The sequence below is a fragment of the Cupressus sempervirens genome, chromosome 10, assembly GCF_028749045.1.
Source record: "Cupressus sempervirens isolate cs-2001-9-10 chromosome 10, ASM2874904v1, whole genome shotgun sequence".
Classification (NCBI taxonomy): Eukaryota; Viridiplantae; Streptophyta; class Pinopsida; order Cupressales; family Cupressaceae; genus Cupressus; species Cupressus sempervirens.
This window is the reverse complement of record NC_143127.1, coordinates 89,449,335-89,468,626: the sequence shown is the minus strand read 5'-3', so window position 1 is coordinate 89,468,626 and position 19,292 is coordinate 89,449,335.

Genomic DNA, 19,292 nt, shown 5'->3' with positions numbered 1-19,292 from the left:
TTCTCAAAGTAGGTAAGCACCAACCATTGATCTTCCAAAGATCAACAGTGGAACAAATATACACCTTTTAGGTAGTGTGAAACACCAGCCATTAGATCAGCATGGATAGGTGTCATTGAGGTTCCTACCCACATTATTTAAAGATTGTGCAATTCCATCAAGTGGGAAAGCACTGTCCATTGATCTATGAAAGATCAACGATGGAGCAAAAATATATCATGGGGTACCAAATCAAAAACTTCAACCAATGAATGTATGATAGTTGTTGTACTATTATGGAACAACTATTAGTAGTGGTAATTTCCTTTCATAGAGTGTGGCACTAACATCATCATAGACACATTCCCACAAGGCACTTCCCTGCATTATTTAAAATTCTTACATCTTGACAATGTAGGTAAGTGTTAGTTGTCAATCTACCAAAGATCAATAGCAGATAAGAAACACATCTAAGAACTGTACATGACATCTCATCTATTGTCACTTTGGATAGGTTTCAACATAGCACTTCCCTACATTACTTAAAACTTGATCAATTCTATTTTGTGGTAAAGTGTTGATTTTTGATCTAGCAAAGATCAATGGTGCATTGAAACTGAGAAAAGATCAACCCACTTGGAAAGAAACAACCAATGAGATCATAAGTAACTAGAGCATGTCAGATTTTTATGGTGTGAGCAGGATCTGCCATTAGCAAAAGCTACATGTCAACATAGCACTTCCTTGCATTATTTAAAGTTCTTGCAACTCAACCTTGCGGGAAAGTTCCATCCATCATTCTTACTGAGATAAATGGTTGGCACAAATTACTCATCTAATCTTAAAAAGTTTCATACTAATGCATAGGGAACATGACCATGGTTAAGGAAAGCTTAGAAAATAAGAGGTCAAATAGTAGAAAATAAAAATAACATGGTCTTTATGAAAAGGAAAACTTAGGGTAAAAGGTATTCCCATGCTATTTTGAAAATGGCAACCTCTTTGAAAAATAGGGCACAAAATGAGGGTCTTAGTTTATCATTCAGGAATTTTGGAACTAGGTTTTTGACTAAAATTTACCAATTTCTTCAAAATGACCCTAAGTTCTTTAAAATGGGCCACAACATATGGAAAGAACAAAAGAACAGGTCTATCTAGGGACATTGAATATAGTAGATTCAAATGAGGGCTTAGAATTCTTGGGAGAAGTAGACCATAAACTTAACTTTCTTTGAACTCAACAACTTTTAGAGAGAAATAGCAATAGGAAAAGAATATACAAGAACTATACATAGACACAAAGGATATACAAATGTACAAGAACCTTAAACTACTATTCATTGATAAAAAGAGTATTTTAGCAAAAATACCTTTTCAAGAACTATCCATGAACTAGCAGCTTAAGAATGTTTCTAGATAAATCCTTTAGCAAATAAGAATCTTCTCCCCATGAAACTTTAATTAGATAAGGGCCTAACCATATAGGGTCAAATTTACCAAGCTTTCCCTTATCTTCAATTCTAGCATTCCACATAAGGGCTAGATCTTCAACTTCAAATTTCTTACTCATTGTTCTTCTATCATAAATTGTCTTAACCTGTCATTGCAACTTTTGATTTCTGAGAGATGCTTCTCTTCTGGTCTCAGTCAGTCCTACTAGCTCATCTAGGCATTCCTACATGTCATCAATAATATCTTCATCATATCTTTGGATGTAGTTATAGAATCCAACTAGATTGTTCAAACAATATCAAAAGGTGCAACCCCTATAGCCTTTTTTATAGTCACCCTATTAGCCGATATTGCTAATTGCAATTTAGAGTCCCAAGATTTCTTATTATCATCCAATGTTCTCTTTATCACTTTCAATAAATTCTTATTTGTAGACTCGGCTTGTCTATTTCCTTGTGGATGGTATGGGGAAGATGTTGATCTTGTAGTCCCAAACTTGTCACAAAATTTTATGAATTTGTCAAATCTAAAACACGTTGAATTATCTATCATAATTTCCTAAGGAAAACCAAATCTAGCAATGATGTTATTCAACAAAAAATTGTTGATAACCTTACTAGTTGAATTTATTGTAGGAATTGCCTCCAAACATTTTGTAAAGTAATTTGTTGTAAACAATACCCACGAATAACCATTACTAGACTTAGGAGAAATCTCACCTATAAAAGCCATTCCCCACTATTGAAATGGTGCTTGAACTTGCACTAGTTTTAATGGGGTGTTGCCTAAGAATTTCAATTTTCCTGCAAACCTATGATAGACATCATAATTATGAATCATTACCTAAGCATCCTTAAAAAGAGAAGACTTCCAAAATCTAGCTCTCATCACCTTATGTGCAATGGTCTTGGCCATATGATGTCCTCCACAGACTCCAGAATACATTTCCTTCAATATTTCTTTTGATTTTTCCTAATCAATACATTTTAGCAACACTCCAAAGTTTCTCTACCATAAATCATTATGCACAATAATATATCTGATGGCTTGTAACTTGGTGCTTCTTTTTTCATTTTCAGTCAAATGGGGAGGGGCTTCCATATGTTGCATATAATAAATGACACTAGTATACCATTCACAATGATCTATGTCACATAAGCCTAATTTGGGTTATCTCCTACTATATTAATTTGATTGGCATCTAAATTTGATTGAGTCATAAGCTTGGTTAATCCCTAACCTCTTACCAATTTAGTGATCTAAATGTCAATATTAAACTCTTGGATTCTATTGATCCATCTACATCTCCTACCTAATACCTCTTGCTAAGAAAATATGTCCTTGACAACTACACTAGCTACAAAGGAAATAACAATGACACCTACCAAATAACATCTAAAAGCCTTAACAACCCTTACCAAAGCATATGTTTGGTTCTCATTTATCTCATATTTTAGTTCAATAGGCTATAATTATTTACTAAAAAAGGAAATAGGTTGCTCATATCCTTCCTCATTCTTTTGTAACAAGACTACAACTAAAATATGAAAAGATGCAAAGGAGAATATATGCATTGGTTTTGTGTAATTAGGAGTCCTAAGGATTAGAGCATTTTTTATGGCAGTTTTAATGTCCTAAAATGCTTGTGAAGTTTCACCATCCCAGTTAATAATAACTCCTTTCTTATGCATTTTTAAAATGGGCCTACTAATCTCAGCAAAATTTGTAACGTATCTCCTTAGGAAATTTATTTTCCCAAAGAAAGATTGTATTCCTTTTATATTTTTTGGCCTAGGTACCTTGTCAATAACTACCACTCTTTCATGATCTATTTTCACTCCATCCTTTGATACTATGTGTCCCAATAGTTTGCCTTCAGTTACCCCAAATTTACATTTCTTAGGGTTTAAAGATACCCCATATTCCAAAGCTTTGATAAAGATATGTTCAAGATGGCTATAATGATCACCAACTTTCTTGGAATATACTATAAGATCATCTTAGTATACCACCATAAACTTGTCAATATACTCATGGAATGCTACATCCATAGCTCTTTGAAAAGTGGCACCTATATTGATTAAACCAAATGGCATCCTCACATACACATAAGTTCCCCATGGGGTTGTAAAAGCTATCTTGAATTGTTCACTTTGTTTCATAAGGACTTGACTATATCTTGAAAACTCATCCATCATAGATATTAACATACAACTAGTTACCTATTGAAGCATAGCTTTCATGTTTGGTAATCCATAGTTGTCCTTTAAACATGCAATATTCAAGTTTCTAAAATCTACCCATAGCCTTATATCTCCATTCTTCTTTTAGATAGGTACCAAATTTGAGACCCAGGTGGAATGTCTAATTGGCTTAATTATTCCCCCGTCCGTTAGTTTCATCAATTCCTCTTGCATTTTGGGTCATAGAGTGGGATTGACTAGTCTTTGCTTCTATCTGAAAGGTTTTAGATTATCCTTTAATGGTATGATATGTTGAAACAAATCTTCTCTACAAGCTCCAAGGTCATCATATGACCATGCAAAAACATGTCTATACTTCCTCAACAAGTTAATCAGTGGTATTCTAACTCTAGTAGGCAAGTTTTGGCCAATATAAACTTTTTTGGGAGCCTCATTAGTACCAAGAGTTATATCTTCTAATTCTTCAAGGTTTGGATCCCTAGTCCCAGGTTTTACTCTATCTTGATTATCAAAATATTCTCTAGGACCACTAACCCCTTAGGTACTTTGTTATTTTTCAACTACATAATCTCTTGACCAAAAATAGTTTCCTTACCATTAATGGTCTCAATCAAATCACTACAATCCATTTCTTGACCATGATATTTATCCTTACTTAACATAAAGTTTAAAATATCTTTATCATCTTCAATCACTTACCAATTCTTAATATTGTCAAGTATTGAAGGCCTATTTTGAACTTCTATTTGTAAAATTCTTGCAAATGACATTTCCTTTGGCTTGATTGCCACGTTTTCAAGAAAGTATTCCATTTTATTTTGACTTCTATCCCTCCATGAAATATTGAATGCATCAAAAGCATCTATCTGGTCCCAGACTGCATTCCTATATTGTTTCAACTTTCTATTTTATGAGGCATAGGTTTCTTTTATTTGGGAGATAACCAATTTAGAATCACCTATAACATGCAATTTTTTGATTTCATGGTGGGAAAAAACTTTCAATCCTAGTAGAAGAGCTTCATATTCTACTATATTATTGGTACATGAAAAATTCAAAGTGAAAGAATATCTAAAAGTGTTCCTCTTAGGGGACAAAAAAACTACCCCTGCTCCTGAACCTTCCTTGGAACTAGCTCCATCGAGGTACATGGTCCATAAGACTGGTGAATTCATGCAACACTCCACTTCATGTTCAATTAATGTAGGCAATTTCTCAACCTCTTGAATGATCAATTCTACCCTAAAAGTATTCACATCAGTGTCCAAAAAGCAAGTTGAATCCTTATTAATTCCTTGTCCTAGAATCTTATTAACCCTTGGCTCCCTATCAACCCTAATTGCCTTATCACCTATATGGAAATTTTCATAATAAAAATCACACCGCAAGCTACCTCCCATGACAACACTCCATTTTATAGAAAGTAACATACCATAATGTGGAGGAATGTCAACCACAAAGACTAACATGGTCAATTCTACCTCAAGATATGCTATTAGTTTGAAAGGAAATGGATTAATAGTACCTATGACAAGGACTTCTCTAGCATCCATACCCCTACACCTACCTTGCTTGGTATCTACCTTCAGACCTAGGGCTTCCATAACTTTAAAATACATAATGGAGAAAGAGGCTTTTGAGTCTATCATGTAGTTCTTTAGGGTTTTTTCTTTTATCATCAGACTAAGGAAAAATGGGTCAATGTCTTCTATGTAGGCTATTGATGAGTCATCCAAAAAACTTTGTGGAATTTGGGCTATGATTTCATTATCTTCTACCGTTACTAGGATTTGCTGAGTGATTCTTGGTTTAGACACAGTACCATTATTTCCTATCCCACCCAACCATGACAAGGCTTTGCTCTTGTGCTCATCATTCTAAATAATTTAGACAAAGGTACTTTGATAGTAATTTGTGACATGGATATCATATCAATAGGCTCAAATATAGTGGGCTTTACAAGCATACCTAGAGTTGAAGCCCTTTGAGTAGTAGGCATTACAATTTTCTTGGCTAAATCATATCCTAAATTCTTTTCTTGAACCACTATTTTAGGGATATCACTTGTTTGAAATTGCATTTTCTTTTTAGGCTTCCACTTCTTGGCCCTACTATCTTTAGCTTTTATTGTTTCTACCTAAGTTTTCTTGTTATTATCATTCATTTTGTGAGTAATATCTTTGATGAATATACCAAAATATTTACCAACATCATTTCCAATTTTTTTATTCCTCAAATTATAATTACTATGCACTTGGGAAATCATTTTTGCAGTGATTTTATCAATATCTTCTTTGGAAGGCATTCTCAAATTTATATTTTTAGTACGTGGAGATACATTGCATACCTTTTCTTTATCATACTTTTCATCATCTGAGAGTACTTGTTGATGATGTAATTGGTAAGCAATTCTTTGGGTAGTAACATCAACCTCATAATCCTCTAAATTAAAATCTATGCAATCATAAAAAATGATTACCATATAACAACTTACATCATCATGGCTCTTTTCTTCTTCTTCATTTTGTGTACTATGATCTAGAGAAAATGACTAGGCAACAACACAATAATTTGAAGAGTGAGCTGATTGACATATGATGCACCATGGTAAATCATCATTCATGTTCATAAAATTTCTTTGCAGGGGATATGGTGTACCTTTATCCTTCACATTTTGGGTCTAGTTAGGAATTGGTTTACCATCCTTCCATTGAGTGGTACAAGGGTAGTTCTACATTCTTGGCTATCTATTGAAATGGTTTTTGTTTGATAGGGCCTTCTCTCCAAGATTGGGATGGTTTGGATTGAAAGTTGATGGATTCATCTTCTTTAATAAGTCCAATACTTGACTTATTGTGGGTTCTTTAGGCTTTTTTCCTATTTGAACCTTATCACTTTATTTCTTGTTATTCTTAGAATTGAAAAGTTTTGGAGCATCTCCTCTCCCTAACTTACCAGATGCTTTTATGTTGTTTTCAATATTTACTGCAATCCTAAAAGCATCCCTCAAAGTCTTAAGCTCTTTATCTCTTAACTAGTATGCCATCTTTCTATCAAAAAAATTGAATTATGTTGTGAGACAAAAATCTTCGTTAAATTTCATAACCTAAAATAACTTTTACATTCCCTTCTAGAATCTCACATTGAAATCAAATGTAGATTCATTAGGGTTCTTCTTAATATTATTAAAATCATTCAACATGAAACCAGCATTAGTATTATCACCATATTGTTCTTTAAACAAATTCTCCATATCACTCCAAGAACTAATGCAATCATCTGGTAACCTTCTAAACCAATCCCTAGCATCTTCTATTAATGAATGCACAAACAATTTCATCACCACATCTTCATGCTCAACTTCAAAGTCATTCAACATATCTATGAAAACTCTCAAATGTTCTTCACTAGTGACAACATTGTTTCCAAAGAATTTAACAAATTTATGTCTTAGATCAAAGGATATGGGATGAGGGAAACAAAGAATCCCTACAAATGATATCTGTCTAATTTTTTCCATGAAGATAGGCTTTATTTTAAAACTAGCATCATTGAATGTGCTTGCTATATTGGCTTGATTATAAGCAATAGTTTGAGATGGTTGTATTTGGACATTAGGGATCTAAATGCTAGTAGTGGATGAAGATATAGGAGTAAATTGAGATATAGACTGACTAAATATTACTGGTCCACAAGTAGGCATAGAAATTGTAGTTTGAGTAGACAAGTTGGGCCAAGAAACTAAAGTAGAATTGGATTTTATAAATTGAATATTCCTCCTAGTTTCTACTACTTGAACTTCATTCTCAACCTTTTCAAGCTCCTTAGCTAAATCTTCTTTCTCATTTTTGGCCTTTTCCAAATCAAGATCTAGTTTAGACATGGGAGGGTTTACAAATTTTCTTGGTAAAACTTGGGTTTCATTTATCTAGATTCCTATGGCTTTGCCCTTCCCTTTATCTATTGTTTTCATAGGAGGTTCCATAGGATCTACTCTAACAAGCTTATAGGCTTGGACTTAAGAAATAATAGGTTATTTCTTCTAGCTTGTAAGCTTTTCTTGTTCTAAAACCTTAAACCTTAAGCTATCTATATCCCCAAATACATCAGCATGAAGGACTATAGTCCTTTCCTCCAACTTCTTATTTTGTTCTTTCAAGGAAACCATTCTCCTAAGAAAATTATCCATCTCAATAATAACATCCAAGGTGGCTTGCTCTCTTTCTTTCTCCAAATGAATACATTTGGCTTCTTCTTCTATAACGCACTTCTTCAATACTTCTATTTCTGAACACACTTCCTTGGGATCTACAGAAGTTTCTTTTGAATCAACAAGATCATCAAGATCTATAAGATTGGTTTCTACAAATAGGATTGTCCTATGATCTTTCATAGCATTCCCATATCCTAACCCATAATTCATATCTAATCTATGTAACATATCTCCTACTAAGGAAACATTCTTATCATGTTAAACATGACCTTCTTGTACTGGGGTGCTAAATATTCCCCACAAAAGCCTTGTTGTTTTTGACTTAGAACTTAGCAAAGAGGATTCCCTTGTTACCACTAGTTGGTACTGAGGGTATAGTTGTGTATTACCTTTGGGTTTCCAAGTGGTATTCATATCTACCTTCTTTTTCCCTTGATTTTTCCTACCACCTTGAGGTAGATTAGTATATAAGGGTACATCAATATTGGCCCTTGTATAAGCTCTTGTATTCTTCCTTTTATCCACCATAAAGAGGGAATTTCTTATTACATAAGCACTAGCTCCAAAACCTTGACTAAGTTTCCATCCTAATCTAGGGAAATAGATGACAGTAGAATAGCTTTTGACTTCAAGGGGAAGATACAAGGAAACTCCAAATAAATTTGTAACATAAAGGGACCAATCACAAGAAGGACTTGACTAAAAATCTCACTTGATATATAAGACACTACATGAGGGCTATACACATCATCATAAGTCCAAAGTACTTATGGTCTATTATCCTTCTTTAAATTATCAAGGTTTATCACTAAACAAGTCCACTAGAACCATGAGCAACACTACATTAATTGGCATGCTTGTGTACACCACAACCAAAGAAACTATAGTTCATTCTATATAGAAACATGTATTAAGCGAGGTTCCCAAGAAGAGTCACCATTTTGTTCATATTTTTCAACTACTAAGAAACAAAACCTCAATACCAAGATAATAAAACTCACAAAATCTAGAGATCAACTATTTCCCATTAACAATTATGCATGTATCTTATTTGGATCCAACTTCAACAAAACCAAGACTTTCTTTCTATGCTTTAGGCTCTATAGAACCAAGGTGGGTATACCTAAGGGATGGAAAAATTTTCAATATAATGTCACATACACAAATTTTCTTATTCCATAATACTTCACAACATCATGTATCCCTCAACAGTATATTTGGTCACAATTCTCCTTAGGTTTACAAATATTTCTTAACAATAGTAGCTAACTAAGACTCAGAGATCAAATGCAAATGAGTGCTGACCAGCATTGATGATCTTCAAATAGTAAAATAAATTTTATTTTGAATTCAAGCCTAATGCTTATCTATGACCTTTCCATATGCAAATTGAAATAATTAGATTAGTGATTTATCCATGGGGATTTAGATTCTATTCAATTCTTGGATCTAATTAACTACATTACAACCAACACTATCAATAACTCTCACTAAAATTTCATGCTTATCAATATCCTTCATATTACCATGGCAATCCTATCCATATCACTAAAGCATTTACTTAATTCATTGAATCAAAAGAAATAGTCTCTTTGCACTTATTTCAACCAAAGAGCAGGATGTCCCTTTAGTTTAGTTTGTCCCAACCTTACTTTGAGTTAATCCTCAATATCCTCAAGCTCAAAGTAGTCTTCCAATTCACCAATCTAGTCAATTAGGTCTATAGGATTCAAAGCACCTGATAAATTAGAAACCTCCATTTTATGCTTCAACTTCAACTAAGATCCAATTCTAACAAATAGACCAACCCTATTTCCCATAGCTCTCACCACATGATTAGTTTTGTCCTCACTATAGACACCTAAAAATCCTTTTAAAAATAAAGTATTTTTATTTTTTGAAAAAAAGTCCTGATGACATCATCATTTATTAATTAATTATTTAATTAATTAATTTTTATGCCATTAAATCCCTTTATCTTAATTAAAAATATTTAATTAAGGAATCCCTCCCAAAAATGTTTAAATCTTATTTAAATCTTATTTCCTTATTTATTAATTATTTAATTAATAAATTGACCAAAAATCCTAAAATAAATAAATAATTTATTTTTTGCCCAAAACTTTGCCAATTTCCTTATGACCAATAACCTCTTCCAAAATCTTCTAATCCTTCTTTAATTTTGATTAAAGGCTAATCCCATCATTTCCTACCCCTAATCCCAACTCAAAATATTTAATTAAGATTAAATATTAATCCTCATGTTTATTAAAAAAGTTTTAATAAATATCTCCTCAACCCAAACCCTTGAAATAAATAAAACTTTATTTATTTCCTAAAAATCTAATTTATCCTCATCTTAAGAAGTTCTAGACTCTTCTAGAAAGTCTTCATCCTCATCCTAGGAAATTCTAGACTATTCTAGAAAGTCTTTATCCTCATCCAAAGTCTAGACTCTTCTAGAAGATGTCTTTAAACCTAATCCTAATCCCCCCCTAACCTTGTCACATTCCCTAAACATGGGTTAAAACTTACTAACCCAAGCCAAAGTTAACAAATATCTCCTCCTTCACCCACCCTCATTAAATGCCATCCACTTGCCTATCCCTAAGCTAATCCTAAACCATCCTAATCCATCCTCTAATCATTTGCCTAAGCAAGCTTAAAACCTTCCTAATCAAGTCCAAGTCGAAATTGCTCTCATCACCCTCAAAATATCTCAACCATAAAACTTTATGAAGCCCACTAGGCCATAAATGACTCTTTCAAGCCCTTTTATTGCTCTTACAAGTCATTATGAGGGTCTTTATGAATATTTTATCCCTTGAGCCTATTTTGTTGACTCATCCTTCCCCTTTCCTCCATCCTCTCACCATGTGACATGTGTCACTCTTTGATTGGCTATAAGGAAGCACAATCCATGTGCTCTCCTCTCATGCAATCTGAGCCCTCCATAAGCTTTTTCTCATCCTTTCATCTTAGCCCTCAATCCCTCAAGTCTCTTGCCTATAAATTGGATCCTTCCCCTTTGCAAAAGAACACAATCCATGAAGTAAAGTTATAATGTTATTTTGAGAGCCAAATCCATACTAAAGCTATCTATCCACACCAAAAATCCACAATCATCCATTGAAGCCTTTGGAAGCATATTGAGCATACATCCTATCCATTTAGATAAAGCTACTCAACAAGAGAGCTTCTTATTGAGAGAGTCCATTAATGGCTCATATTCTCAATTGAGAGTTCATCTTAGTCTATCTTGAAGTTTATGAATTTTGTTTAGTTTGTAGAAGCTTTATTTAAATTTGGTTTCTATTAGCATACTAACATTGCTCATATACATTTTGGCATGCCCGGTGGGACCCCGCATGGGTCATCTTCATTAGCTTTTTTAGTCAAGTTTTTTATGTTATTTGCTGATTTTGGCTAATTTTTCTTGTTTTTGTGATTGGTAGGATTGTATAAATTGGTTTTGTAGGTCCACATGAGCATGAAGAAGACAAAGGAACTCATAATCTATCTCATAGTGTTTGCAGATTTTTCAAGCTTATAGGTGGACAAAGAACTTGAAATTCTTCTTCCTCTTCTTGTCTATATTCTTCTTATTCCATCTACTTCTTCTTCTTCTTCTTGTGAGAGATATTGGCCATTTTTTTTTAAGGAAGCAAAATCATACAAACTTCTTTTTAGTGCTTAAAATGAACCCCCAAATCATACTTAAATCCATTGAAAAATTAAAAATTTGCAAAAAAGAAAAAATATTTTAACAAGTGAAACTAAACCAATCTAATCATTTGCATCCTTGCAACATCAAGGTTTTAGATGCATTCATGCAAAATTAGGAACACTTCATTTTTGGGAATTTAAAAAGAACTTCAAGTTTCCATTTCAAAAGGTTCAAAATCAACACTAAGTGCACACTAAAGTTCTTTTAAAAAATCTCATGAAAACTAAGAGTCCTAAATGTTTGCCAAAAATTGTCCTAAAAGCTTTTTTATTTGTTCCAAACAAATGTCTTATTGCAAAATCTTGAATGTTTCTTAGGTTTTTCATGCATCAAAACAATCTAGGAATATCATTTTTGGGCTTAAAACATGCGAACTAGAACACAAAATCTTGAATGAAAAGAAAAGTCCAAAGAATCATTTTCACTTTTGAGTCCAAAAAAAATCTTGAATGATCTAAGGTTAAAACAAAGAACTTCAAAGTTCTTAAAACAACACACAAAATCTCAATCTTGAATGCTCAAAGGAAAAAACTTGAATGTTTAATCACTTGTCTTTGAGTGCATGTTGCTAAAATCACTCTTGAGTGCCATGGATTAAAATCAAAGTTTTTTTTTTTTATGAATGCATGATTAAAACAAAAAATCCAATCTTGAATGCCATAGATCAAATAATCATCTTTTGGAGCATAAAAAGAATCCACATTTTTGAAATCTTCTAAGTTATAAAAACTAATAAAGACGCTTTGAGTAAGTTTGTAGTTGGACTCACCCTCTTTAAACACCCATCATTTTAACCATTGGTTGCAATCTCAGTGCCATCTATGGGGATGGGTCCACCTAAGAGGGTGTTAAGTGCTCCAAGCAAATAAAACTCCACTCACTTGGGTTTTTAGTGGTTTTTCTAAGTTAGAAAATTCCTTGAATGCGCATTAATCTCGCTCACACTTCATTTGGGCATAAAAATTGGACAAATCTTGACGTGGAGAGCCTCCGGGCGCGCTCTTGAAATCGAATCTCACACACTTTTGTTTTGGGCTTAAAAAAAACTCACACTCAATCTTGAATGCCTAACAATCAATGAACATCGCATGGTCTTGACGCATTTTCAATGGTGCTCGCATTTCTTATGTTGACGATCTCTTGACTTCCATTATGTTGATGATGCTATCAAGTTGGAATGAACATTGTATGCCATAATCACAAGTGTCTTCAATCATAGCTTACAAAATCTAAATAATAAATTGGAAAAGAACTCTTCTTTTTAGCCCAAGGTCATCTGAATCTTCTCTCCCCTTGTCGCCTTTGCAGGCCATCTTGGGTGCATAAGACTAGGATCCAAAACCTTGTTTTTAGTTTTAGGAGGCCTGCTTGGGGATTTCATCACCCCTTGGATGACCTCAACTCTAGGGTTCTGGCGGAGTATAAATATTGGGAGGTGAATCCAAAGACACCTCTCTTGGGATCAAAATTTTGTCACTCAGGCTAAGCCTCAAGGAACTTTATACCCTTGAGAAGTGAATGAGGAGAACTTTATACTTTGGTCAAAATCTCAAAAAAGCAAAAATCTCCCAGCTCAAGGCATACTTAGCGTAGTCACTACCTCATCAGAAAATCATCCAAGCTCCCCTGCTGCAACCAAATCTATATAGTTCCTTGCTTTAGAACAATCCCAAATCCAAAGTCTCTCCAAATCATCCCCCCCTAGCTAGCTAGAAACCCAATCCAAAATCATCCAAGCCTTTAGAGAGTTGTTGTCACTTTGCCAAAATTTTCTATCCAATCAATCTATCCTACCAATCAACCAATCTCACCAAGCTTATCCCTTTGATAGAGCATTGTCTAGGGTAATCTAGCTTTGTCACTTGCATCCCTCATCACCTTGAGCTAAAGGTTGGGATCCACAAGTGGTCAATCTTGTGTCATGCCCATAGGATCATTAGTCTATCCTCAAGTTGACATAGCCACCACCAAATCTAGCGCATAGGAAAGAAAAACTCTCACCTTTTGACAACATGCCCTTGAAGTCTTCCATCCACAATAAAGCCAAAAATCTCTAGCCAATCCTCCTTAGGTCTGTCATGTAGCTTTGACTCTCCCTAGGAAATCTTTCATCAGCCAATCCAAAATCTGTGCTTAATCCAAATCCAACCATGATCTTCCGTGTTCATCCATATACAAGACCCCATCCCCATCAAAATCATCATCAAAGCATGAAGTACCAATCCTATCATGATGTGTTTGGTCGCATTGTCCTTGCTCTCGCCACCTCCTATTCCAATGATGATAAAAATCTTGTTGACTATGACGGGTATATTGAAAGCCTTAGAAACATTCCCCCAAGCATCCCCCAAAATCCAAGAGTTATTCCAAACTATCTAGTCATGCCATCCGATATTCCAGCTTCCCCTCTATCACCCCATCAACCAAGCTTCCAATCTTCCACCCCCATCATACTAGCTATTCCTGTCAATCCACCTCCACCTTCGACACACGAGTCTCCAAGGAATCTCCTAGAGGAAATACAAGAAAAGTCACCTCCAATAGTCGATAAGCCATGTCATCTAATCCAACCATGTGAAGTAGTCAGTGATGAAGCTTCCCCATCTATAATATCACCTCCATCTCCCATAGCTATCATCCCCATACCATCCATCAAATTGCTTAAAATCCTTCCACTTCCCACAAGCGTCAAAATCCCACCACCTATCAAATCCCTCCAAATCCTATCCACACCGCCTCCAATCATTTCCCAAATCTCTCATAATGACCCTTATGCATCTATCTTCTACTCACCCATCTCCACTACTGAATCTCGCATCTATCCATCTGCTGCCTTTGAAGAATCCATCCCTTCACCTCCTATCGCACCATCCACTCCAAACCAATCCTATCAAGATCTTGACCAAAAGCATGTTGACATCCCCCAAAGCATAAATGAAGATATCATCGTACCATGTCTTCCATCCATAGTGCAGTCACCATCTCCTCCATCTCCAAAACCTCAAGCCATATCTCCTCCACTACAAGATATCTTGTCATCCCACTAGCTACATCAAGATCCTATCCTTCCATCTCCTTCGCTCCATGCTTCCATCTTACCACCTATCCAAGCTATTCCACCATCTATAATCTACCCTCTTGGTTCACTTACATTCATCCACGGTGGCCCTCTCTCAGCAGAAGAATTAAGAACAGTATCTCCCCATTGCAATACACCTAATAAATCACTTCTACCATTTTTTGCAAGCAAAAAGTTTCCTCAGCTTGTTCAAATGCTCAATTGATGGCATTATCAAGGTCAAGGTTTAGGACCAAAAGAGCAAGGAATCAGAGAGCCTATTATTGCACAAAAAAATCTAGGATTTCATGGTCTTGGATATGTATCCAAAGGCTCACCATCTAAAGGTGTTGGTACACCACACCCCCAAACCAAGCCTATCTCCAAGCCCACCATGCCAGCCTCCCATCACTCCTTCAAGAAATCTTATGTCATCCCCCCTCTACCATCTTTGCAACCCAAAACAACCTACCATATCCCCCCTTCATCTGCTAAATCCATTTTGGGTCCCTATGTCCCAAAATCTACCATCCTCCATCCTCCTATTAGCCATCATAAAAATCCTATTCCATCCATTCCTATGCAAGATCAACAAAGGCACATATCAGGGCACATCATCCATCATCATCCCCCTACATGCTCTTTCATATCCTCTCCATCTCACAAAGCTTCTCCTAACCATCTTCCCAAAGCTTACCACAACAATGTGAATGCCAACTTCAAAATGCATAAAGCTAAAAATCCACATCCTAGGCAATCATATGTCTATTCTAAAAGACATACTCCAAAAAGGAAAAATCCAATCAAAGAATGCAAAACAATGCAAAAGCCTATGAAAAGAAAATCCAAAACCATGTGGATCCCCAAGAAAAAAGTTGAAACCCAATGCATAATGGCATCCACCATTGCTAATCCCCCATCTAGTGACTCATGTCCCCCATCTCCTAACTCCATCTTGGGTGCCTATATCCCCAATTACGCTTCTACAAATCCTCCATCACGCTCGCATCTACCATCTATCCCCCATATGCTCTTTTCACACCCGTTCCAACATGTGCCAATATTGCTCTTGCAAGCATCCCCATCTCATGCTCCTTTCCAGCATTTTCATCCCTCCATCTCCTACCATCAATCCCATCTAATCCGATCTATTGCATAAATCACACATCTGGTGTACCAACAGCTAGCAACAAAATTGAGCATTGCAACAGCTAGTGAAAAATCCCAAAAAAGCCAAAATAGCTGAAGAAAGCCAAAATCATTCCAGCTAAGTCCAAAGTCAAAAAGTCAAAAAAAAAGAAAAAAAAGAAAAAAAAAAAAAGCGTCCACTGGTGAAAACTTGGCAATTCAAGCGCCTTGGACAAGTACCATGATGAAAACTTGGCAAACAAGCGTAATGCGTAATCCTGCCATCCCCAGCTTAGCCTATCACCCTCATGCTTTTTGTCATCTCTTGACATCCAACTCCATCTTCCAATCTATCCACCTATCCTCCATCCTCCAGCTTCCATCTCACACCATCCACTAATCTTATACAGCTTCAACCAATCATCTCAGCTATCATCCATCTCCCTAGCCCCTTCATCTTTTTCCATCTTAGCTTCAATCCTATCACATCCATAATAAGACCTCCTTCTGCATGTTATCTTCTGATTGGGGGCACTATATTCCTTGGAGATCTTGTCTTGTCCATCCTCCCTTGTCATTGATATCTAGCTCTAGGCTATCCTCATGCAAACCCAATGTCATCTCTTTATATCCATCATAATCCTAGCTATCTACCATCCTATCTAGCCATCTCATCCTAATCCTCTAGCTATCCTTGGTCACAAAATCTCTCATCATCATTGGATGCATCCTACCAAATCCATAGCTTTTGCTATCACCCCACCCTTAGCTTTCGCATCTTGCACAACATTGAACCATCCCGCTATCCTATCATCCTGAGCTTTTGCCTGCTTGTAACTATCTTGGTCCGTTAGCTTGTAGCATATCTTGATTAGTTCACTTGTAAATATCTTGGTCTGTCAGCTTGTATATCCTCTTTAGCTTAGTACCATTGCATCTATCCAGCATTCATGTCAGTTCATCCTTGATTAGCATCTTGCACCCATTGCACATCTTGGTTAGCTATTCCAATGCATCCTTTAGCTAGATCTCCTGTCACCAAAGTGCTATCCTTCTTAGTTCAGCTTGCCAGACGCATCACCCATCTAGATCCATCAGCTTAGGTCGGTTCCACACTGCTTCCTCTTGGACTCATGTGTGATGCTGGGGCAATCCTTGCGTGTTTGTTTTGAGTCAGTCCGTCAGTCCTCTAGACAGTTGGTGAAAAGGCCTTGATGTTCTTGGTAACCTTGGCAATTAACCAATAGTCCTATAGCAAATCTAGTGCTCAACTACGTGGTGGTACTTCTCTTTGAAGTATCCCCCCCACTCAAAAAGCTTCAATGGTTTTCCTTCATCTCCATTATCCCCCATCCATATCCAACATCCATCTCTCCTACCCCAGCTTATGCATCAGTATCTCTTTGAATCACTCATCACTCTTAGCTTTAGGGATCCACAATCCTAGTCTTAGGGATCCACCAATCCAAATCAATCCACCAAGCCTCATCTTTCGAGATCCACAATCCTAGTCCTAGGGATCTCCGAAACCCATCTTCTGCCAATTTAACTCTTTGAAATCCTATTGCATCAGCTTTATAATCCCCTCATCCATCTCCCTATCCTGGATTCCTTTCTATAGCGCTCTGCTCCTTCATCCTCCACCTTCCCTAAGGTCTTAAGCTTGCTTCCTCTTATGCATCTGATTCTCCTTTATCATTCTCCCATAGTGAGAGTTTGAGCTAATTCAGCCCCTTCTCTTTGCCAATCTGAGTCTCCTTGCTCATCTTGGATTCTTGTACTTTTCAAGAAGCCATCGAGCCTCGCTTTCTCTCCTCGCTACCTTCTTGAGGGGGCATCTCACAGTCCATTCTCTCCTCTTCTGCTCTAGCCTTGGGCATCTTATTTTCTTATCTTTGATGCCATGCCACTTGCGGCATCACATCAAAGAGGGGCAAAATGTAGACACCTAAAAATCCTTTAAAAAATAAAGTATTTTTATTTTTTGAAAAAATGTCCTGATGACATCATCATTTATTAATTAATTATTTAATTAATTAATTTTTATGCCATTAAATCCCTTTATCTTAATTAAAAATATTTAATCAAGGAATCCCTCCCAAAAATGTTTAAATCTTATTTAAATCTTATTTCCTTATTTATTAATTATTTAATTAATAAATTGACCAAAAATCCTAAAATAAATAAAAAATTTTTTTTTTGTCCAAAACTTGGCCAATTTTCTTATGACCAATAACCTCTTCCAAAATCTTCTAATCCTTCTTTAATTTTGATTAAAGGCTAATCCCATCATTTCCTACCCCTAATCCCAACTCAAAATATTTAATTAAGATTAAATATTAATCCTCATGTTTATTAAAAAAGTTTTAATAAATATCTCCTCAACCCAAACCCTTGAAATAAATAAAACTTTATTTATTTCCTAAAAATCTAATTTATCCTCATCCTAATAAGTTCTAGACTCTTCTAGAAAGTCTTCATCCTCATCCTAGGAAATTCTAGACTATTCTAGAAAGTCTTTATCCTCATCCAAAGTCTAGACTCTTCTAGAAGATGTCTTTAAACCTAATCCTAATCCCCCCCTAACCTTGTCACATTCCCTAAACATGGGTTAAAACTTACTAACCCAAGCCAAAGTTAACAAATATCTCCTCCTTCACCCACCCTCATTAAATGCCATCCACTTGCCTATCCCTAATCTAATCCTAAACCATCCTAATCCATCCTCTAATCATTTGCACAAGCCTAAGCAAGCTTAAAACCTTCCTAATCAAGTCCAAGTTGAAATTGCTCTCATCACCCTTAAAATATCTCAATCATAAAACTTTATGAAGCCCACTAGGCCATAAATGACTCTTCCAAGCCCTTTTATTGCTCTTACAAGTCATTATGAGGGTCTTTATGAAGATTTTATCCCTTGAGCCTATTTTGTTGACTCATCCTTCCCCTTTCCTCCATCCTCTCACCATGTGACATGTGTCACTCTTTGATTGGCTATAAGGAAGCACAATCCATGTGCTCTCCTCTCATGCAATCTGAGCCCTCCATAAGCTTTTTCCCATCCTTGCATCTTAGCCCTCAATCCCTCAAGTCTCTTGCCTATAAATTGGATCCTTCCCCTTTGCAAAAGAACACAATCCATGAAGTAAAGTTATAATGTTATTTTGAGAGCCAAATCCATACTAAAGCTATCTATCCACACCAAAAATCCACAATCATCCATTGAAGCTTTTGGAAGCATATTGAGCATACATCCTATCCATTTAGATAAAGCTACTCAACAAGAGAGCTTCTTATTGAGAGAGTCCATTAATGGCTCATATTCTCAATTGAGAGTTCATCTTAGTCTATCTTGAAGTTTATGAATTTTGTTTAGTTTGTAGAAGCTTTATTTAAATTTGGTTTCTATTAGCATACTAACATTGCTCATATACACTCACCACTCATTCCAAGAATTTCAAAGTCTTTTATAATTTCCTCATAACCATATTCAATACTAGCATGTTTAGATGCACCACCCAAAGCACTCAC